We start from the raw sequence: 16,809 nt of genomic DNA, 5'->3' as shown, positions 1-16,809 counted from the left end.
TGTTTTGTTGTTACTTTGTTGACATGAGCTCAAGTAATTTGAAGCAGAAGGAACGGCCAGACCTAAAAAAAACTCTCTTACCTCCAACGCCGAATAACCACTATAATTATAATATCTCAAAAGCAGCTGGCCTTGTAAACTTAATGAGCAAGCAAGCCGATGCATTTTGGGTTTTGTTGTAAAAGAATAAAAATACTATCCCTCCTTTCCTTTTTTTCCGGCAACAAGCGATGTTACAAAGATATCACAGCACACAGTGAGATTGAGTGAAAGAAGAGGCACAGAGGCTGGCGTGCAGCACTCCACAGCTCTTGTTATTGTAATCCAGACAGGGGGCGGAAGGAGAAAAGTATGAAGGAATTGCGATAGTGAGACCACCTCTTCTATCTATCTGCAGTACATGGAAAAAGGATATCTTTAGTACTCATGGCCAGTTAGCTCAGTTGGTTAGAGCATGGTGCTAATAACGCCAAGGTCGTGGGTTTGATCCCCATACGGGCCAGGTTGTATTTTTTCTCTCAACTAAACTCTTTTTTTCTCATTTAATCAAGCTCTTATAAATCCATACACTCTGTTGTTCTAGTATACGTTCACTTTCCATTAGTCCTTCTTTTGCCACTGCTGACCAAAGCTCAAGCCGGCAGCGCCAGTAGAACAACACAAGTGCAAGGGATTGTCTCTCCAAGATGGAGACACTGCCTCAGACTATGTCTCGTGAGAGGTGGAGGGAGACCAAGAGCTGATTATTAGATGCGTGGGGATAAGAGGAACATAACTCAGGTGAACAGATTCTGGATAGTGATGCTATAGCTAGGATCAGCAACGTTACAGGGGAAAGGATAGGAAAATAATTAGGTGACAGAAGTATAGAAGTGGCCACAAGGGGGTGTGTCTCTTAAGAGGGCCGAAAGATACACTGAAGGCGAAGGTGAAGTGAAAGAAGAAAGAAAGATCAAAGGAAGTCGACAGTGATTGAGAGAAAACTCACAAAGGCAAATTGAGCAAAAGACAAGGCCTGGGGAGTTAGACTACTTCAATGCAAATTTACGCCGCAGATGAGCATGACAACTGACCCTTGTACAGTGGTGCTGAAACAATTTTCAGTGTGGGGGTGCTGCCATCAAAGGGCTTCTGAAAATCCAGGAATCATACAAAGAACTAGTCCTGCGGAATGAGCCACGCACATTCAGAAAGAGTGGTGATGCGTTGGTTACTTATTGGTAATCTTCATTATCCTTAGTCCATTGCGTCCTTGTGACAGTCATTACAAAGTAAGGTGATGTCACCTTCCAACAGGAAGAAAGAAGAGGAGGATCCTTAAATGCTAGCCCCACGCACCCAACCTGGGTGCCAAGCCCTTGCCAAAGGACTGATGGGAAGGTGGGCAGGATGTAATGTTTGTGACAAAGACAAGATGGACTAAGGGTAATGCAGAGTTCAAAACATTGGTACTCAAATGCAAAACCGAAAAATGATTAAGCCATAATGCTTGACAAATGTATGCTCTGAGGACCAAGTAGCCACCCTAGGAATTTCCTAGATTGTTACTCACTGGAATTCAACCCAGGAGGTGGCCATTCCTCTCGTACACCATCCCTGAACTGGAAGATATTCTAAAAAGCCTTGCAAAGCCAGAAAAATTGACAACTTAATCCACCTACTCAGAGTCATAAAAGTCACCTTCTTGTCTTTTCCAGGCTGTCCAAAAGTCACAAACAAGGAGTCGGTTTTCCTGAACTGCAGAGGCCTGGTGACATGAATGAAAAGAGCTCTTTAAACATCAAGTGTATTCAGCAAATGTTCCTCCGGAGAGGAAGGAGAGGGAATGAAAGAAGGAAGAATTATTTCCTAAGATCTATCAAAAATAGACTTAACCTTTGCAGCAAAGGTAAGGCTAGGCCCTAAAGTTACCCCATCTTCCAAAGTATCAAATGAAGAGAGGACAGCATTTTAAGGCTCCCAGCTCCCCAATTGTTCTCAGCAAGGTGATAGGAAATAGGAAAATAACTTTATAGGAAACAATCTTTATGTCTACAGTATCCAGATCCTCAAAGAGATAAAATTGCAAAGCCTATAAAAGAGTAGGAAGATTCTGAGTTGGAGAAAAGGGATTTTTCAACTGGTCTTACAATTGACAAAAGATCAGAACAGTCTAGACACCAAAGATTGTAACATCGACGAAGGTACAGAAAAGTCCCTAAAAACCTTTATCGCAAAGCAATGAGCTTTCAGAGTGGAAAGAGATTCAAGTGAAACCCATTCAGAAGAAAATGCAAAATAGCAGACAAACTACAGGTAGGTGCCAAAAGATCATGAGCAGAACATCACGTCACAAAAGACTTCCAGTTCTTTGAGTAAGACTTCGAAGTAGAAGGCCTGCTGGAGTGCTGAATTAACTCCACTAAGGAAGAGGAAAGACCCTTTGCTAGCAGTCCAGACTTCTCAACCTCCAAAGCGATAGAGTGAGTTGGAGCAAGAAGGTCAGGGACGACATTCTGACAGAGACACACTTGAGCAGTACTCAAGGAGGTAGAAGAGCCAGGGGTTCAGAAGAGGAAACCATGACATCTCTGGCCAATAAGGGCCCACAAGAAAATAGTTCCCTCCCCCTGCTGAGACTTGAAGAGAACCATCTGGATCAATAAAAAGTGGGGGAATGTATAAAGGAGACTTCTCAGCCACTTTATCACCAATACGTCCACTACCTAGGCTCCTTGTTCCGGAAGCCTGGATCAGAATCGACAAAGATGAGCATTGTCCTTGTTTGAAAAGAGATCCAGAAAGGGTTTCACAAACTGTCGGCATATCTCTCAAAACAACGACCTGGATAACGTCAACTCCAGCAAATTTGGAAACCTCCAGCTGTCTGCCATCACATTGTCGGTGCCCTTGATGTGTACTGCCGACGTGTGCAACAGGTTGATCTCTGCCCAATAACCCAATTGTTCTGCTATTGCATTGAAGGATTTTGAATGCATGCTTCACTGTTGGTTAATGTAAAAGACAGCTACCTTATTCTCTGTCTTTGCTAGCACATTTTTTTGAGACAGATGATGATGGGAAAACTTCAAAGCCCTGTAGATTACCATCAACTCCATCTATTTCCATGACCTCCGACTCTCTAGGAAAGACCACTTGAATTGACAGGATCAGTCCAACACAGTAGCTCTCCAGCCAGGTTTGCTGGCATCTGTTGCTAGGATTCAGGAGCATCCAGGTATATTAGTGTCCACTTAGACCAGTGGTCTTCAAACTCTTTAATGCCGCATCCACCCAATGGGAAAAAAAAACATTGGTGCCTCCCCTCTGAATTGTCCACAATTCTTCTATTAAATTGACACTGTTTAAATATGTCTAGACCTATTTAAACATTGCAGTTAAGTTCTGTTACTGTTTTAAAAATGCAATCAAATACATGACCCCAAATATACTATTCTGGTCAGGCCTGCCCTACTAACCAATTGCAGCGTCATGCTCTGCTGAGTAAACTGATCTCACAAGAGTGAGAAATGCACAGGCCGGGTGGTGCCCGGCGCACAAAAGCGCGCCTTCTTGTGTTGTACGTCTCTTCGCGCAAATGCAAACTCAGATTTCCTGCACTGTGGTCGGCAGGAGAGACATGGGAAGGCGCAGTAGGGAAGGCTTGAGCAACGAACCGTTGGCTACGTTTTGTTGTTACTTTGTTGACATGAGCTCAAGTAATTTGAAGCAGAAGGAACGGCCAGACCTAAAAAAAACTCTCTTACCTCCAACGCCGAATAACCACTATAATTATAATATCTCAAAAGCAGCTGGCCTTGTAAACTTAATGACCAAGCAAGCCGATGCATTTTGGGTTTTGTTGTAAAAGAATAAAAATACTATCCCTCCTTTCCTTTTTTTCCGGCAACAAGCGATGTTACAAAGATATCACAGCACACAGTGAGATTGAGTGAAATAAGAGGCACTGAGGCTGGCGTGCAACACTCCATAGCTCTTGTTATTGTAATCCAGACAGGGGGCGGAAGGAGAAAAGTATGAAGGAATTGCGCTAGTGAGACCAACTCTTCTATCTATCTGCATTACATGGAAAAAGGATATCTTTAGTACTCATGGCTGGTTAGCTGAGTTGGTTAGAGCGTGGTGCTAATAACGCCAAGGTCGTGGGTTCGATCCCCGTACGGGCCATGTTGCATTTTTTCTCTCAACTAAACTCTTTTTTTCTCATTTAATCAAGCTCTTATAAATCCATACACTCTGTTGCTCCAGTATACGTTCACTTTCCATTAGTCCTTCTTTTGCCACTGCTGACCAAACCTCAAGCCGGCAGCGCCAGTAGAACAACACAAGTGCAAGGGATTGTCTCTCCAAGATGGAGACACTGCCTCAGACTATGTCTCGTGAGAGGTGGAGGGAGACCAAGAGCTGATTATTAGATGCGTGGGGATAAGAGGAACATAACTCAGGTGAACAGATTCTGGATAGTGATGCTATAGCTAGGATCAGCAACGTTACAGGGGAAAGGATAGGAAAATAATTAGGTGACAGAAGTATAGAAGTGGCTACAAGGGGGTGTGTCTCTTAAGAGGGCCGAAAGATACACTGAAGGCGAAGGTGAAGTGAAAGAAGAAAGAAAGATCAAAGGAAGTCGACAGTGATTGAGAGAAAACTCACAAAGGCAAATTGAGCAAAAGACAAGGCCTGGGGAGTTAGACTACTTCAATGCAAATTTACGCCGCAGATGAGCATGACAACTGACCCTTGTACAGTGGTGCTGAAACAATTTTCAGTGTGGGGGTGCTGCCATCAAAGGGCTTCTGAAAATCCAGGAATCATACAAAGAACTAGTCCTGCGGAATGAGCCACGCACATTCAGAAAGAGTGGTGATGCGTTGGTTACTTATTGGTAATCTTCATTAGCCTTAGTCCATTGCGTCCTTGTGACAGTCATTACAAAGTAAGGTGATGTCACCTTCCAACAGGAAGAAAGAACAGGAGGATCCTTAAATGCTAGCCCCATGCACCCAACCTGGGTGCCAAGCCCTTGCCAAAGGACTGATGGGAAGGTGGGCAGGATGTAATGTTTGTGACAAAGACAAGATGGACTAAGGGTAATGCAGAGTTCAAAACATTGGTACTCAAATGCAAAACCGAAAAATTATTAAGCCATAATGCTTGACAAATGTATGCTCTGAGGACCAAGTAGCCACCCTAGGAATTTCCTAGATTGTTACTCACTGGAATTCAACCCAGGAGGTGGCCATTCCTCTCGTACACCATCCCTGAACTGGAAGATATTCTAAAAAGCCTTGCAAAGCCAGAAAAATTGGCAACTTAATCCACCTACTCAGAGTCATAAAAGTCACCTTCTTGTCTTTTCCAGGCTGTCCAAAAGTCACAAACAAGGAGTCGGTTTTCCTGAACTGCAGAGGCCTGGTGACATGAATGAAAAGAGCTCTTTAAACATCAAGTGTATTCAGCAAATGTTCCTCCGGAGAGGAAGGAGAGGGAATGAAAGAAGGAAGAATTATTTCCTAAGATCTATCAAAAATAGACTTAACCTTTGCAGCAAAGGTAAGGCTAGGCCCTAAAGTTACCCCATCTTCCAAAGTATCAAATGAAGAGAGGACAGCATTTTAAGGCTCCCAGCTCCCCAATTGTTCTCAGCAAGGTGATAGGAAATAGGAAAATAACTTTATAGGAAACAATCTTTATGTCTACAGTATCCAGATCCTCAAAGAGATAAAATTGCAAAGCCTATAAAAGAGTAGGAAGATTCTGAGTTGGAGAAAAGGGATTTTTCAACTGGTCTTACAATTGACAAAAGATCAGAACAGTCTAGACACCAAAGATTGTAACATCGACGAAGGTACAGAAAAGTCCCTAAAAACCTTTATCGCAAAGCAATGAGCTTTCAGAGTGGAAAGAGATTCAAGTGAAACCCATTCAGAAGAAAATGCAAAATAGCAGACAAACTACAGGTAGGTGCCAAAAGATCATGAGCAGAACATCACGTCTCAAAAGACTTCCAGTTCTTTGAGTAAGACTTCGAAGTAGAAGGCCTGCTGGAGTGCTGAATTAACTCCACTAAGGAAGATGAAAGACCCTTTGCTAGCAGTCCAGACTTCTCAACCTCCAAAGCGATAGAGTGAGTTGGAGCAAGAAGGTCAGGGACGACGTTCTGACAGAGACACACTTGAGCAGTACTCAAGGAGGTAGAAGAGCCAGGGGTTCAGAAGAGGAAACCATGACATCTCTGGCCAATAAGAGCCCACAAGAATAAAGTTCCCTCCCCCCTGCTGAGACTTGAAGAGAACCATCTGGATCAATAAAAAGTGGGGGCGAATGTATAAAGGAGACTTCTCAGCCACTTTATCACCAATACGTCCACTACCTAGGCTCCTTGTTCCGGAAGCCTGGATCAGAATCGACAAAGATGAGCATTGTCCTTGTTTGAAAAGAGATCCAGAAAGGGTTTCACAAACTCTCGGCATATCTCTCAAAACAACGACCTGGATAACGTCAACTCCAGCAAATTTGGAAACCTCCAGCTGTCTGCCATCACATTGTCGGTGCCCTTGATGTGTACTGCCGACGTGTGCAACAGGTTGATCTCTGCCCAATAACCCAATTGTTCTGCTATTGCATTGAGGGATTTTGAATGCATGCTTCACTGTTGGTTAATGTAAAAGACAGCTACCTTATTCTCTGTCTTTACTAGCACATTTTTTTGAGACAGATGATGATGGGAAAACTTCAAAGCCCTGAAGATTACCATCAACTCCATCTATTTCCATGACCTCTGACTCTCTAGGAAAGACCACTTGAATCGACAGGATCAGTCCAACACAGTAGCTCTCCAGCCAGGTTTGCTGGCATCTGTTGCGAGGAATTCAGGAGCATCCAGGTGTATTAGTGTCCACTTAGACCAGTGGTCTTCAAACTCTTTAATGCCTCATCCACCCAATGGGAAAAAAAACAGTGGTGCCTCCCCTCTGAATTGTCCACAATTCTTCTATTAAATTGACACTGTTTAAATATGTCTAGACCTATTTAAACATTGCAGTTAAGTTCTGTTACTGTTTTAAAAATGCAATCAAATACATGACCCCAAATATACTATTCTGGTCAGGCCTGCCCTACTAACCAATTGCAGCGTCATGCTCTGCTGAGTAAACTGATCTGACGACAGTGAGGAATGCACAGGCCGGGTGGTGCCCGGCGCACAAAAGCGCGCCTCCTTGTGTTGTACGTCTCTTCGCGCAAATGCAAACTCAGATTTCCTGCACTGTGGTCGGCAGTATAGACATGGGAAGGCGCAGTAGGGAAGGCTTGAGCAACGAACCGTTGGCTATGTTTTGTTGTTACTTTGTTGACATGAGCTCAAGTAATTTGAAGCAGAAGGAACGTCCAGACCTAAAAAAAACTCTCTTACCTCCAACGCCGAATAACCACTATAATTATAATATCTCAAAAGCAGCTGGCCTTGTAAACTTAATGAGCAAGCAAGCCAATGCATTTTGGGTTTTGTTGTAAAAGAATAAAAATACTATCCCTCCTTTCCTTTTTTTCCGGCAACAAGCGATGTTACAAAGATATCACAGCACACAGTGAGATTGAGTGAAAGAAGAGGCACTGAGGCTGGCGTGCAGCACTCCACAGCTCTTGTTATTGTAATCCAGACAGGGGGCGGAAGGAGAAAAGTATGAAGGAATTGCGATAGTGAGACCAACTCTTCTATCTATCTGCATTACATGGACAAAGGATATCTTTAGTACTCATGGCCGGTTAGCTCAGTTGGTTGGAGGGTGGTGCTAATAACGCCAAGGTCGTGGGTTTGATCCCTGTACGGGCCAGGTTGCATTTTTTCTCTCAACTAAACTCTTTTTTTCTCATTTAATCAAGCTCTTATAAATCCATACACTCTGTTGCTCCAGTATACGTTCACTTTCCATTAGTCCTTCTTTTGCCACTGCTGACCAAAGCTCAAGCCGGCAGCGCCAGTAGAACAACACAAGTGCAAGGGATTGTCTCTCCAAGATGGAGACACTGCCTCAGACTATGTCTCGTGAGAGGTGGAGGGAGACCAAGAGCTGATTATGAGATGAGTGGGGATAAGAGGAACAGAACTCAGGTGAACAGATTCTGGATAGTGATGCTATAGCTAGGATCAGCAACGTTACAGGGGAAAGGATAGGAAAATAATTAGGTGACAGGAGTATAGAAGTGGCTACAAGGGGGTGTGTCTCTTAAGAGGGCCGAAAGATACACTGAAGGCGAAGGTGAAGTGAAAGAAGAAAGAAAGATCAAAGGAAGTCGACAGTGATTGAGAGAAAACTCACAAAGGCAAATTGAGCAAAAGACAAGGCCTGGGGAGTTAGACTACTTCAATGCAAATTTACGCCGCAGATGAGCATGACAACTGACCCTTGTACAGTGGTGCTGAAACAATTTTCAGTGTGGGGGTGCTGCCATCAAAGGGCTTCTGAAAATCCAGGAATCATACAAAGAACTAGTCCTGCGGAATGAGCCACGCACATTCAGAAAGAGTGGTGATGCGTTGGTTACTTATTGGTAATCTTCATTAGCCTTAGTCCATTGCGTCCTTGTGACAGTCATTACAAAGTAAGGTGATGTCACCTTCCAACAGGAAGAAAGAACAGGAGGAACCTTAAATGCTAGCCCCATGCACCCAACCTGGGTGCCAAGCCCTTGCCAAAGGACTGATGGGAAGGTGGGCAGGATGTAATGTTTGTGACAAAGACAAGATGGACTAAGGGTAATGCAGAGTTCAAAACATTGGTACTCAAATGCAAAACAGAAAAATTATTAAGCCATAATGCTTGACAAATGTATGCTCTGAGGACCAAGTAGCCACCCTAGGAATTTCCTAGATTGTTACTCACTGGAATTCAACCCAGGAGGTGGCCATTCCTCTCGTAGACCATCCCTGAACTGGAAGATATTCTAAAAAGCCTTGCAAAGCCAGAAAAATTGACAACTTAATCCACCTACTCAGAGTCATAAAAGTCACCTTCTTGTCTTTTCCAGGCTGTCCAAAAGTCACAAACAAGGAGTCGGTTTTCCTGAACTGCAGAGGCCTGGTAACATGAATGAAAAGAGCTCTTTAAACATCAAGTGTATTCAGAAAATATTCCTCCGGAGAGGAAGGAGAGGGAATGAAAGAAGGAAGAATTAATTCCTAAGATCTATCAAAAATAGACTTAACCTTTGCAGCAAAGGTAAGGCTAGGCCTCAAAGTTACCCCATCTTCCAAAGTATCAAATGAAGAGAGGACAGCATTTTAAGGCTCCCAGCTCCCCAATTGTTCTCAGCAAGGTGATAGGAAATAGGAAAATAACTTTATAGGAAACAATCTTTATGTCTACAGTATCCAGATCCTCAAAGAGATAAAATTGCAAAGCCTATAAAAGAGTAGGAAGATTCTGAGTTGGAGAAAAGGGATTTTTCAACTGGTCTTACAATTGACAAAAGATCAGAACAGTCTAGACACCAAAGATTGTAACATCGACGAAGGTACAGAAAAGTCCCTAAAAACCTTTATCGCAAAGCAATGAGCTTTCAGAGTGGAAAGAGATTCAAGTGAAACCCATTCAGAAGAAAATGCAAAATAGCAGACAAACTACAGGTAGGTGCCAAAAGATCATGAGCAGAACATCACGTCTCAAAAGACTTCCAGTTCTTTGAGTAAGACTTCGAAGTAGAAGGCCTGCTGGAGTGCTGAATTAACTCCACTAAGGAAGAGGAAAGACCCTTTGCTAGCAGTCCAGACTTCTCAACCTCCAAAGCGATAGAGTGAGTTGGAGCAAGAAGGTCAGGGACGACGTTCTGACAGAGACACACTTGAGCAGTACTCAAGGAGGTAGAAGAGCGAGGGGTTCAGAAGAGGAAACCATGACATCTCTGGCCAATAAGGGCCCACAAGAATAAAGTTCCCTCCCCCCTGCTGAGACTTGAAGAGAACAATCTGGATCAATAAAAAGTGGGGGAATGTATGAAGGAGACTTCTCAGCCACTTTATCACCAATACGTCCACTACCTAGGCTCCTTGTTCCGGAAGCCTGGATCAGAATCGACAAAGATGAGCATTGTCCTTGTTTGAAAAGAGATCCAGAAAGGGTTTCACAAACTCTCGGCATATCTCTCAAAACAACGACCTGGATAACGTCAACTCCAGCAAATTTGGAAACCTCCAGCTGTCTGCCATCACATTGTCGGTGCCCTTGATGTGTACTGCCGACGTGTGCAACAGGTTGATCTCTGCCCAATAACCCAATTGGTCTGCTATTGCATTGAAGGATTTTGAATGCATGCTTCACTGTTGGTTAATGTAAAAGACAGCTACCTTATTCTCTGTCTTTACTAGCACATTTTTTGAGACAGATGATGATGGGAAAACTTCAAAGCCCTGTAGATTACCATCAACTCCATCTATTTCCATGACCTCCGACTCTCTAGGAAAGACCACTTGAATTGACAGGATCAGTCCAACACAGTAGCTCTCCAGCCAGGTTTGCTGGCATCTGTTGCGAGGATTCAGGAGCATCCAGGTATATTAGTGTCCACTTAGACCAGTGGTCTTCAAACTCTTTAATGCCGCATCCACCCAATGGGAAAAAAAAACATTGGTGCCTCCCCTCTGAATTGTCCACAATTCTTCTATTAAATTGACACTGTTTAAATATGTCTAGACCTATTTAAACATTGCAGTTAAGTTCTGTTACTGTTTTAAAAATGCAATCAAATACATGACCCCAAATATACTATTCTGGTCAGGCCTGCCCTACTAACCAATTGCAGCGTCATGCTCTGCTGAGTAAACTGATCTCATGACAGCGAGGAATGCACAGGCCGGGTGGTGCCCGGCGCACAAAAGCGCGCCTTCTTGTGTTGTACGTCTCTTCGCGCAAATGCAAACTCAGATTTCCTGCACTGTGGTCGGCAGGAGAGACATGGAAAGGCGCAGTAGGGAAGGCTTGAGCAACGAACCGTTGGCTATGTTTTGTTGTTACTTTGTTGACATGAGCTCAAGTAATTTGAAGCAGAAGGAACGGCCAGACCTAAAAAAACACTCTCTTACCTCCAACGCCGAATAACCACTATAATTATAATATCTCAAAAGCAGCTGGCCTTGTAAACTTAATGACCAAGCAAGCCGATGCATTTTGGGTTTTGTTGAAAAAGAATAAAAATACTATCCCTCCTTTCCTTTTTTTCCGGCAACAAGCGATGTTACAAAGATATCACAGCACACAGTGAGATTGAGTGAAAGAAGAGGCACAGAGGCTGGCGTGCAGCACTCCACAGCTCTTGTTATTGTAATCCAGACAGGGGGCGGAAGGACAAAAGTATGAAGGAATTGCGATAGTGAGACCAACTCTTCTATCTATCTGCAGTACATGGAAAACGGATATCTTTAGTACTCATGGCCAGTTTGCTCAGTTGGTTAGAGCATGGTGCTAATAACGCCAAGGTCGTGGGCTCAATCCCCGTACAGGCCAGGTTGCATTTTTTCTCTCAACTAAACTCTTTTTTTATCATTTAATCAAGCTCTTATAAATCCATACACTCTGTTGCTCCAGTATACGTTCACTTTCCATTAGTCCTTCTTTTGCCACTGCTGACCAAAGCTCAAGCCGGCAGCGCCAGTAGAACAACACAAGTGCAAGGGATTGTCTCTCCAAGATGGAGACACTGCCTCAGACTATGTCTCGTGAGAGGTGGAGGGAGATCAAGAGCTGATTATTAGATGCGTGGGGATAAGAGGAACATAACTCAGTTGAACAGATTCTGGATAGTGATGCTATAGCTAGGATCAGCAACATTACAGGGGAAAGGATAGGAAAATAATTAGGTGACAGAAGTATAGAAGTGGCTACAAGGGGGTGTGTCTCTTAAGAGGGCCGAAAGATACACTGAAGGCGAAGGTGAAGTGAAAGAAGAAAGAAAGATCAAAGGAAGTCGACAGTGATTGAGAGAAAACTCACAAAGGCAAATTGAGCAAAAGACAAGGCCTGGGGAGTTAGACTACTTCAATGCAAATTTACGCCGCAGATGAGCATGACAACTGACCCTTGTACAGTGGTGCTGAAACAATTTTCAGTGTGGGGGTGCTGCCATCAAAGGGCTTCTGAAAATCCAGGAATCATACAAAGAACTAGTCCTGCGGAATGAGCCACGCACATTCAGAAAGAGTGGTGATGCGTTGGTTACTTATTGGTAATCTTCATTAGCCTTAGTCCATTGCGTCCTTGTGACAGTCATTACAAAGTAAGGTGATGTCACCTTCCAACAGGAAGAAAGAACAGGAGGATCCTTAAATGCTAGCCCCATGCACCCAACCTGGGTGCCAAGCCCTTGCCAAAGGACTGATGGGAAGGTGGGCAGGATGTAATGTTTGTGACAAAGACAAGATGGACTAAGGGTAATGCAGAGTTCAAAACATTGGTACTCAAATGCAAAACAGAAAAATTATTAAGCCATAATGCTTGACAAATGTATGCTCTGAGGACCAAGTAGCCACCCTAGGAATTTTCTAGATTGTTACTCACTGGAATTCAACCCAGGAGATGGCCATTCCTCTCGTAGACCATCCCTGAACTGGAAGATATTCTAAAAAGCCTTGCAAAGTCAGACAAATTGACAACTTAATCCACCTACTCAGAGTCATAAAAGTCACCTTCTTGTCTTTTCCAGGCTGTCCAAAAGTCACAAACAAGGAGTCGGTTTTCCTGAACTGCAGAGGCCTGGTGACATAAATGAAAAGAGCTCTTTAAACATCAGGTGTATTCAGAAAATATTCCTCCGGAGAGGAAGGAGAGGGAATGAAAGAAGGAAGAATTATTTCCTAAGATCTATCAAAAATAGACTTAACCTTTGCAGCAAAGGTAAGGCTAGGCCTTAAAGTTACCCCATCTTCCAAAGTATCAAATGAAGAGAGGACAGCATTTTAAGGCTCCCAGCTCCCCAATTGTTCTCAGCAAGGTGATAGGAAATAGGAAAATAACTTTATAGGAAACAATCTTTATGTCTACAGTATCCAGATCCTCAAAGAGATAAAATTGCAAAGCCTATAAAAGAGTAGGAAGATTCTGAGTTGGAGAAAAGGGATTTTTCAACTGGTCTTACAATTGACAAAAGATCAGAACAGTCTAGACACCAAAGATTGTAACATCTTCGAAGGTACAGAAAAGTCCCTAAAAACCTTTATCGCAAAGCAATGAGCTTTCAGTGTGGAAAGAGATTCAAGTGAAACCCATTCAGAAGAAAATGCAAAATAGCAGACAAACTACAGGTAGGTGCCAAAAGATCATGAGCAGAACATCACGTCTCAAAAGACTTCCAGTTCTTTGAGTAAGACTTCGAAGTAGAAGGCCTGCTGGAGTGCTGAATTAACTCCACTAAGGAAGAGGAAAGACCCTTTGCTAGCAGTCCAGACTTCTCAACCTCCAAAGCGATAGAGTGAGTTGGAGCAAGAAGGTCAGGGATGACGTTCTGAGAGAGACACACTTGAGCAGTACCCAAGGAGGTAGAAGAGCCAGGGGTTCAGAAGAGGAAACCATGACATCTCTGGCCAATAAGGGCCCACAAGAATAAAGTTCCCTCCCCCCTGCTGAGACTTGAAGAGAACCATCTGGATCAATAAAAAGTGGGGGAATGTATAAAGGAGACTTCTCAGCCACTTTATCACCAATACGTCCACTACCTAGGCTCCTTGTTCCGGAAGCCTGGATCAGAATCGACAAAGATGAGCATTGTCCTTGTTTGAAAAGAGATCCAGAAAGGGTTTCACAAACTCTCGGCATATCTCTCAAAACAACGACCTGGATAACGTCAACTCCAGCAAATTTGGAAACCTCCAGCTGTCTGCCATCACATTGTCGGTGCCCTTGATGTGTACTGCCGACGTGTGCAACAGGTTGATCTCTGCCCAATAACCCAATTGTTCTGCTATTGCATTGAGGGATTTTGAATGCATGCTTCACTGTTGGTTAATGTAAAAGACAGCTACCTTATTCTCTGTCTTTACTAGCACATTTTTTTGAGACAGATGATGATGGGAAAACTTCAAAGCCCTGAAGATTACCATCAACTCCATCTATTTCCATGACCTCTGACTCTCTAGGAAAGACCACTTGAATCGACAGGATCAGTCCAACACAGTAGCTCTCCAGCCAGGTTTGCTGGCATCTGTTGCGAGGAATTCAGGAGCATCCAGGTGTATTAGTGTCCACTTAGACCAGTGGTCTTCAAACTCTTTAATGCCGCATCCACCCAATGGGAAAAAAAAACATTGGTGCCTCCCCTCTGAATTGTCCACAATTCTTCTATTAAATTGACACTGTTTAAATATGTCTAGACCTATTTAAACATTGCAGTTAAGTTCTGTTACTGTTTTAAAAATGCAATCAAATACATGACCCCAAATATACTATTCTGGTCAGGCCTGCCCTACTAACCAATTGCAGCGTCATGCTCTGCTGAGCAAACTGATCTCACGGCAGTGAGGAATGCACAGGCCGCGTGGTCCCCGGCGCACAAAAGTGCGCCTTCTTGTGTTGTACTTCTCTTCGCTCAAATGCAAACTCAGATTTCCTGCACTGTGGTCGGCAGGAGAGACATGGGAAGGCGCAGTAGGGAAGGCTTGAGCAACGAACCGTTGGCTATGTTTTGTTGTTACTTTGTTGACATGAGCTCAAGTAATTTGAAGCAGAAGGAACGGCCAGACCTAAAAAAAACTCTCTTACCTCCAACGCCGAATAACCACTATAATTATAATATCTCAAAAGCAGCTGGCCTTGTAAACTTAATGAGCAAGCAAGCCGATGCATTTTGGGTTTTGTTGTAAAAGAATAAAAATACTATCCCTCCTTTCCTTTTTTTCCGGCAACAAGCGATGTTACAAAGATATCACAGCACACAGTGAGATTGAGTGAAAGAAGAGGCACAGAGGCTGGCGTGCAGCACTCCACAGCTCTTGTTATTGTAATCCAGACAGGGGGCGGAAGGAGAAAAGTATGAAGGAATTGCGATAGTGAGACCACCTCTTCTATCTATCTGCAGTACATGGAAAAAGGATATCTTTAGTACTCATGGCCAGTTAGCTCAGTTGGTTAGAGCATGGTGCTAATAACGCCAAGGTCGTGGGTTTGATCCCCATACGGGCCAGGTTGTATTTTTTCTCTCAACTAAACTCTTTTTTTATCATTTAATCAAGCTCTTATAAATCCATACACTCTGTTGCTCCAGTATACGTTCACTTTCCATTAGTCCTTCTTTTGCCACTGCTGACCAAAGCTCAAGCCGGCAGCGCCAGTAGAACAACACAAGTGCAAGGGATTGTCTCTCCAAGATGGAGACACTGCCTCAGACTATGTCTCGTGAGAGGTGGAGGGAGATCAAGAGCTGATTATTAGATGCGTGGGGATAAGAGGAACATAACTCAGTTGAACAGATTCTGGATAGTGATGCTATAGCTAGGATCAGCAACATTACAGGGGAAAGGATAGGAAAATAATTAGGTGACAGAAGTATAGAAGTGGCTACAAGGGGGTGTGTCTCTTAAGAGGGCCGAAAGATACACTGAAGGCGAAGGTGAAGTGAAAGAAGAAAGAAAGATCAAAGGAAGTCGACAGTGATTGAGAGAAAACTCACAAAGGCAAATTGAGCAAAAGACAAGGCCTGGGGAGTTAGACTACTTCAATGCAAATTTACGCCGCAGATGAGCATGACAACTGACCCTTGTACAGTGGTGCTGAAACAATTTTCAGTGTGGGGGTGCTGCCATCAAAGGGCTTCTGAAAATCCAGGAATCATACAAAGAACTAGTCCTGCGGAATGAGCCACGCACATTCAGAAAGAGTGGTGATGCGTTGGTTACTTATTGGTAATCTTCATTAGCCTTAGTCCATTGCGTCCTTGTGACAGTCATTACAAAGTAAGGTGATGTCACCTTCCAACAGGAAGAAAGAACAGGAGGATCCTTAAATGCTAGCCCCATGCACCCAACCTGGGTGCCAAGCCCTTGCCAAAGGACTGATGGGAAGGTGGGCAGGATGTAATGTTTGTGACAAAGACAAGATGGACTAAGGGTAATGCAGAGTTCAAAACATTGGTACTCAAATGCAAAACAGAAAAATTATTAAGCCATAATGCTTGACAAATGTATGCTCTGAGGACCAAGTAGCCACCCTAGGAATTTTCTAGATTGTTACTCACTGGAATTCAACCCAGGAGATGGCCATTCCTCTCGTAGACCATCCCTGAACTGGAAGATATTCTAAAAAGCCTTGCAAAGTCAGACAAATTGACAACTTAATCCACCTACTCAGAGTCATAAAAGTCACCTTCTTGTCTTTTCCAGGCTGTCCAAAAGTCACAAACAAGGAGTCGGTTTTCCTGAACTGCAGAGGCCTGGTGACATAAATGAAAAGAGCTCTTTAAACATCAGGTGTATTCAGAAAATATTCCTCCGGAGAGGAAGGAGAGGGAATGAAAGAAGGAAGAATTATTTCCTAAGATCTATCAAAAATAGACTTAACCTTTGCAGCAAAGGTAAGGCTAGGCCTTAAAGTTACCCCATCTTCCAAAGTATCAAATGAAGAGAGGACAGCATTTTAAGGCTCCCAGCTCCCCAATTGTTCTCAGCAAGGTGATAGGAAATAGGAAAATAACTTTATAGGAAACAATCTTTATGTCTACAGTATCCAGATCCTCAAAGAGATAAAATTGCAAAGCCTATAAAAGAGTAGGAAGATTCTGAGTTGGAGAAAAGGGATTTTTCAACTGGTCTTACAATTGACAAAAGAT

General features: G+C 43.4%; 2 non-coding genes across 2 annotated transcripts; both read left to right on the top strand.

Annotated features, from left to right (window-relative positions):
• The first annotated feature begins 428 nt into the window (after positions 1 to 428).
• On the top strand, positions 429 to 502 carry TRNAI-AAU (transfer RNA isoleucine (anticodon AAU)). Its single transcript has one exon. It is a non-coding gene; the product is annotated as a tRNA-Ile (tRNA).
• Positions 503 to 15,094: 14,592 nt separating this feature from the next.
• TRNAI-AAU (transfer RNA isoleucine (anticodon AAU)) lies at positions 15,095 to 15,168 on the top strand. Its single transcript has one exon. It is a non-coding gene; the product is annotated as a tRNA-Ile (tRNA).
• Positions 15,169 to 16,809: the final 1,641 nt, after the last annotated feature.

This window comes from Pleurodeles waltl, chromosome 12 (assembly GCF_031143425.1).
Source record: "Pleurodeles waltl isolate 20211129_DDA chromosome 12, aPleWal1.hap1.20221129, whole genome shotgun sequence".
In the NCBI taxonomy this organism is placed as follows: Eukaryota; Metazoa; Chordata; class Amphibia; order Caudata; family Salamandridae; genus Pleurodeles; species Pleurodeles waltl.
The sequence above is the reverse complement of the archived record's forward strand: the minus strand, read 5'-3'. Positions and strand labels throughout refer to the sequence as shown.